General features: G+C 36.1%; 1 long non-coding RNA gene across 1 annotated transcript in view; it reads right to left on the bottom strand.

The window, feature by feature from the left end:
• Nucleotides 1-7,500, bottom strand: part of LOC137645021 (uncharacterized) — a 107,030-nt gene that overhangs the window by 50,653 nt on the left and 48,877 nt on the right. The window contains exon 2 of the long non-coding RNA XR_011045253.1: nucleotides 448-486. This is a non-coding gene — a long non-coding RNA (uncharacterized lncRNA). The remainder of the gene's footprint in view (nucleotides 1-447; nucleotides 487-7,500) is intronic.

A 7,500-nucleotide genomic window follows, 5' to 3' on the forward strand; every position in this document is an offset into this window, starting at 1 on the left:
AAGAAAAAGAAAAAGAAGACTAAGAAGGGCTTCATACAAGGATAGCTCTTGAGGATAGGGACAGAATAAGAGGAATGTCGGGGGATTTATGTACCCTTTCCAGGTTAACCCTATGGAGAAACGTCGAAAATATACTTACAATAAATAAACAGATAAATGAATAAGGGATGGATGCAAACATATAGCTATACTTAAAAACAAATATCGAATTGGTCGAATACTTATACTTTTTTTTTTCATTACCTGTTGTTTCAATTTTCTTCATTTTTATAAAAACTTGCAATTAATAAGTCTAAAGGCTTCCAACCAAAAACTTAAACCAAGCAATCTTCAACCCCAAGCTCCTGCATGCCACAAAGTCAGACAAGCTGACCAAAAAATTCACACATTTGGTGTGGGATTCATATCAGATTCAAATAAAGTGATTAGAAATGAAAAAAATCTTACCTTCCCATAACTTCCTTTCCAAAACGAAACGACATTCATCTGAAAATAAAAATATTTGCAAAAGATTACTTAAAAAAAACAAAAAAACAAGAAAAAAAAAACACGTTAAAATGGCCAAGTAAGCAGAGTTTAATGATGTGAAAATTCAATGAGCTCTACAAACAAGAAAAAAAAATAAAACATACAAATTTACGTTAGAAGTAGACACACTCCACCACGATAGTTTACACACATGTTGGTTTTCATACCAAATACACTTACCAAAAAAATGAGCATTTAAAAAGAAATACATGTAAAACCCTCATTTCACACACACACACACACAAAAAAAAAAACTAGCAATTAGATGCAAGAGGCAAATGGAGCGCGTTTGAAGTGTGACGGCGCCGAGTAAGGTTGTGAACTCAAAGGCAGGTTGGAAACGACTGAGTTATATTATTGTAGAACACTCTCCTTATATACAAAACCTCAAGGCAACAGGACATAACAAGTTCACAAGACAGACAATATTAGAGGAAAAACCAGACATGAATTTTCATGTTCGTTTTAGTGCGAGGGAAGAGCGCAGATACAAGCATAATATATACAAAAGGAATTTTGTACAATTGTGTGAAACACGGTTGGTACAGAAGCGTAAAATGCTAATAATCAAGATGGGAGTCTAAAAGAGAATAGGAGAGAGGTAAGCTACACTAAAAGGAAGAAAAAGATATGTCTGCATATTTGAGAAAATTTGTGAGTATTAGGCTATTTAATTACGGAAAAAAATATGCAAAAAAGACCAAATCTTTAATGTGGACAAAAATCTAAATAAACAACAAAATTAATGGAAATAAGCTTTAAGTGTATTAAAGTCCTTTTCAAAAGGTATTTTGACATATCCAGGTTAGCCCACCATTCTCTCGATAAGGAAAAACAAAATATGAACAGGTTGAGTTTTATTGCCGACTATGTTGAAAATAACTTATAAATTTCAAATAAAAACTATTATAAGATAATATAATATCTAACATTTTAAGATGGAAAATCAAATAAATAAATAATGACTTTATGAAGATTACGCTTCGAGTCAAATTTACGTAAATATTTCCCCAGCATGCTCAATCCTAAAAAAGTAGGTCATCACTCATATTAAAAATTAACACGGGATGGCTGTACCTTTGTTCTTCACTAACGTAATTAATTAGAATCCTTTTCAGTAATGTTGACATGGCCCTTCACAATAACATGAACTGAATCATTTATACGGCAAAGTTCATTTCGAATTAGTTTTTTTTTACGTTATATTCATTAGATTTAACAACAACAACAACAACAACGACGACAATCTGAATTAAAAAAAAAAAAAAAAACTCTTATGAACCTTAATGAAAATGTCATTACATATACAGAAAGCTTATTCACTGTGTACCTTTTTATGCGCATTAATTTAACATTCATTAAAGATTGCCCACGCTTGATATCAAAAGAAATGCATTGATTGATCTTGGTTAAAGATCTTCTTCAAAATACTTATATTTATGCTGCATGCCTTCAATAAAAATCCACTCTCCAGGTGATAAAAAGTATTATTCAACTTAAGAAAAAAAAATAGGATAATAAACGTGATTAAATTCTGTGAAAAAAAGCAACACAAGTGAATGTAATATAAGAAGACGAATCTCTATATAAGTACATAATAAATACCTCCCAGAAAAGATAAATTCATTCATTGGAGAACAAAAATTGTAGGTCGAAAATTAAACGAAAAAAAGGTAGACAAAGTTTTGCGAATCTTTTTCTTCTTTTTTTTTTTTTGCTTTCAGATTCGCCTCAATGTAAATCATAAAATTCGATAAAAATGAATAAAATAGGTATAGTACGTTGACTCTTTCAATCCCAGGCCATCGAGGGAAAATTTTCACACAGCAGCCATTTTTGGGTTGCAAAAGTTTATAACAGTTTTATTCTTTATGACCTAGCACTAGCAGTTTCTATAGTAGAGCATTAATTCTACTCTCTGAGTTTGGCAAGAGATAGAACTTTTGTTCTACAATCATCAAAATTCCCCTCGATCGTATATAAATTTGGAAAACATCGAGTACTGATTATTCAAAGCACCGCAAGTGTTTCATACACGATCATACAATACAATGCCATTGCTTCCCTCTCTCTCTCTCTCTCTCTCTCTCTCTCTCTCTCTCTCTCTCTCTCTCTCTCTCTCTCTCTCTCTCTGATAACAAAACAATCTGTTCAAGCTCGCAATCGCATGTTTTACATACATATACCAAGGCACTTCCCCCAATTTTGGGGGTAGCCGAGATCAAACAAATGAAACAAAAATGGGGACCTCTCCTCTCTATGTTACTCCCAGCCTCACAAGGAACTCAACCGAGTTCGACTGGTACTGCTAGGGTACCACAGCACACCCTCCCCCGTTATCCACTACAGATGAAGCTTCATAACGCTGAATCCCCTACTGCTGCCACCTCCGCGGTCATCTAAGGCACCGGAGTAAGCAGCAGGGCCTACCGGAACTGCGTCACAATCGCTCGCCATTCATTCCTATTTCTAGCACGCTCTCTTGCCTCTCACATGTATCCTCCTATCACCCAGAGCTTTCTTCACTCCATCCATTCACCCAAACCTTGGCCTTCCTCTTGTACTTCTCCCATCAACTCTTGCATTCATCACCTTCTTTAGCAGACAGCCATTTTCCATTCTCTCAACATGGCCAAACCACCTCAACACATTCATATCCACTCTAGATGCTAATTCATTTCTTACACCCGTTCTCACCCTCACCACTTCATTCCTAACCCTATCTACTCGAGATACACCAGCCATACTCCTTAGACACTTCATCTCAAACACATTCAATTTCTGTCTCTCCATCACTTTCATTCCCCACAACTCCAATCCATACATCACAGTTGGTACAATCCCTTTCTCATATAGAACTCTCTTTATATTCATGCCTAACCCTCTATTTTTTACTACTCCCTTAACTGCCCCCAACACTTTGCAACCTTCATTCACTCATCTGCTTCCACTCCACCATTTGCTGCAAAAACAGACTCCAAGTACTTAAACTGATCCACCTCCTCAAGGAACTCTCCATTCAACATGACATTCAACCATGCACCACCTTCCCTTCTCGTACATCTCATAACCTTACTCTTACCCACATTAGCTCTCAACTTCCTTCTCTCACACACCCTTCCAAATTCTGTCACTAATTTGGCATAGCTTCTCTTCCGTGTCTACAACCAGTACAGTATCATCCGCAAACAACACCGGATTTACCACCCATTCATGGTCATTCTCGTCTACCAGTTTCAATCCTCGTCCAAGCACTCGCGCATTCACCTCTCTCACCACTCCATCAACATACAAGTTGAACAACCACGGCGACATCACACATCCCTGTCTCAGCCCCACTCTCACCAGAAACCAATTGCTAACTTCATTTCCTATCCTAACACATGCTTTACTACCTTTGTAGAAACTTTTCACTGCTTGCAACAACCTTCCACCAATTCCATATAACCTCATTACATTCCACATTGCTTCCCTATCAACTCTTTCATACGCTTTCTCCAGATCCATAAACGCAACATACACCTGCTTACCTTTTGCTAAATATTTCTCGCATATCTGCCTAACTGTAAGAATCTGATTCATACAACCCCTACCTTATCTAAAACCACCCTGTACTTCTAAATTGCGTTCTCTGTTTTATCCTTAATCCTATTAATCAGTACTCTACCATACACTTTTCCAACTACACTCAACAAACTAATACCCCTTGAATTACAACACTTATGCACATCTCCCTTACCCTTATATAGTGGTACAATACATGCACAAATCCAATCTACTGGTACTATTGACAACACAAAACACATATTAAACAATCTCACCAACCATTCAAGTACAGTCACGTCCCCTTCCTTCAACGTCTCTCACACCATCCATACCAAATGCTTTTCCTACTCTCGTTTCATCTAGTCCTCTCCCAAGGCCGTCTCGAGACGGCCTTGACTCTCCTCACTTCCTTTCTTGTAATCTCTCTCTGTCTCTCTCTCTCTCTCTCTCTCTCTCTCTCTCTCTCTCTCTCTCTCTCTCTCTCTCTCTCTCTCTAAGGAGTTTGACATAATAATAGAAAAAATAGATGATATATGTAGAAACCATAAAGACTGGAATATACTCCTATCCGGAGATTTTAACTTTCCTTTCGTGGATTGGAAAGAACGGATAGAAGAAAGTGGTTGTATGTATACATATAAAAAAGATAGTAATAGTAGCGCAGAAGATAAGAGGCAATTTGAAAAGCTTCAAGATATGCTATTAGAACATAATATGCAACAAATAAACCACATTCCAACAAGAAAGGAAAATGTCCTAGATCTAGTATTTGTGAATGAGGTGAATTATGTTAAAGAAATAATAGTGTATAACACGGGAATTTCAGACCACAATGTCATAGAATTGATAGTTCATTCCAAAGCAAGTGATCACAGAATTAATAAAAGCACAAAACTTTGGGAAGGATATGGAAAATATAACTTTTACAGTAAGAATATAAAATGGTCAGAAATAAATGAAGAACTGAATAAAGAATGGAAAAATGTATTTATAAGTGATAATATACAGGTAAATACGGATATACTGTACAAAATACTGGAGAAAATTGTTGAAAAATATGTACCGAAAAAAAAACAATAAACAAAAGACGTACATACCAAGAGACAGAAGGATCTTATTTCAGAAAATTAAAAAGTGGAAGAAAAATCTTGCAAAAGAAAAAAAATGTGTGGAAAATGAGGGAAATAAAATGTAAGATAGAAAATGCAGAACAAAAGATTATACAGTCGAAAGAAAATGAAAAAAGGGACTTAGAAGAAAGGACACTTCAAAATATAAAAAGAAACCCCAAAGTACTTTACTCCTATGCAAAAAAGATGAATAAAAGGAGAATAGAAATAGGCCCTCTAAGAATTGAAGGACGGCTAACGAATGAAAAAAAGGAAATATGCAACATATTAGCAGAAAAATAACAGAGTGAGTTCACGCCAAGAATTGCGAATGAGAATAATGAAACAGAAATGAGAGAAGAAAATGTTGAATATCTAACGGATATAGATATTAATGAAGCAGATATTGTTACGGCTATAAACGAAATTAAAAATGGATCGGCAGCCGGACCAGATGGAGTTCCAGCGATTTTGTTAAAAAAAACTGCAAACATTATCGCGAAGCCACTTGCAATACTGCTAAGACAGAGTATAGATATGAGCGAGATATATGTTAAACATAAATTAGATTATATAACCCCTATATTCAAAAGTGGATCAAGACTAGAGGCAAGCAATTATAGACCTGTTAGTCTAACATCACATATTATGAAAGTGTATGAGAGGGTAATAAAAAAGAAAATAATGAACCATTTGGTCAAAAATAATTTGTTTAATATGGGTCAACACGGTTTCGTACCTGGAAAAAGTACACAGACCCAACTGATAGCTCACTATGAAAACATATACAATAATATGATAAATGAAAAAGATACAGATGTGATCTATCTAGATTTTGCAAAAGCCTTTGACAAGGTAGACCATAACATATTGGAGAAAAAAATGAGAAAGCATAATATTGTGGGAAAGATAGGAAAATGGGTAAAAGAATTCCTGCAAAACAGAAAACAGATAGTGGTTGCAAATGACGAGAAATCAGATGAAGCCCAGGTAATATCTGGTGTGCCCCAAGGTACGGTATTAGCTGCACTGCTATTTGTTATATTATGATCTCAGACATAGACTATGATGTTGAAAACTCCGTAGTGAGAAGTTTCGCCGATGACACAAGAATAAGTAGAGAAATTACTTGTGATGAAGATAGGAACTCACTACAAAGAGATCTAAACAAAATATATGAATGGGCGGAGATAAATAGGATGGTATTTAACTCCGATAAATTCGAATCAATAAATTATGGAAACAGAGAAGGAATGGTGTATGCATACAAGGGACCTAATAATGAGACAATCACAAACAAGGAAGCAATTAAAGACCTTGGTGTAATTTTAAATAGGAATATGTTATGCAACGACCAAATAGCAACACTGTTGGCTAAATGTAAAGCAAAAATGGGAATGTTATTCAGACACTTTAAAACAAGAAAAGCTGAACACATGATTATGCTTTACAAAACTTATATGCGTAGTACACTCGAGTACTGCAATGTGATATGGTACCCACACTACCAAAAGGATATTGCGCAAATAGAGAGTGTACAAAGGTCCTATACTGCTAGAATAGAAGAAGTTAAGGACCTTGATTACTGGGAAAGACTGCAATTTTTAAAACTATACAGTCTAGAAAGGAGAAGAGAACGCTACATGATAATACAAGCATGGAAGCAAATAGAAGGAATTGCTGAAAACATCATGGAGCTTAAAGTATCAGAAAGAGCAAGCAGAGGTAGATTAATAGTGCCAAAAAGCATTCCAGGTAAACTGAGAAAGGCGCACAGGACATTAATCCACTATGCACCAGCATCGATAATGCAGCGACTATTTAATGTGCTGCCAGCTCATCTAAGAAACATATCAGGAGTGAGCGTAGATGCGTTTAAAAATCAGCTCGATAAATACCTAAGATGCATCCCAGACCATCCAAGACTGGAAGATGCAAAATACACCGGAAGATGTATTAGCAACTCTCTGGTGGATATACGAGGTGCCTCACACTGAGGGACCTGGGGGAACCCAAACAAAAAATAAGGCAATAAGGTAAGGCTCTCTCTCATTCTTATCTCCCATCACCGGCACCTCAACACCTGCAACAGCAATTTTATCTGCCTCCCTATTATCCTCAACATTCAGTAAACTTTCAAAATATTCTGCCCACCTTTTCCTTGCCTCCTCTCCTTTAAACAACCTTCCATTTCCATCTTTCACTGTCTCTTCAAATCTTGAGCCAGCCTTCCTTACTCTCTTCACTTCTTTCCAAAACTTCTTCTTATTCTCTTCATATGAACGACCCAATCCTGACCCCACCTCAGGTCAGCTGC

This window comes from Palaemon carinicauda, chromosome 8, assembly GCF_036898095.1.
Source record: "Palaemon carinicauda isolate YSFRI2023 chromosome 8, ASM3689809v2, whole genome shotgun sequence".
NCBI lineage: Eukaryota > Metazoa > Arthropoda > Malacostraca > Decapoda > Palaemonidae > Palaemon > Palaemon carinicauda.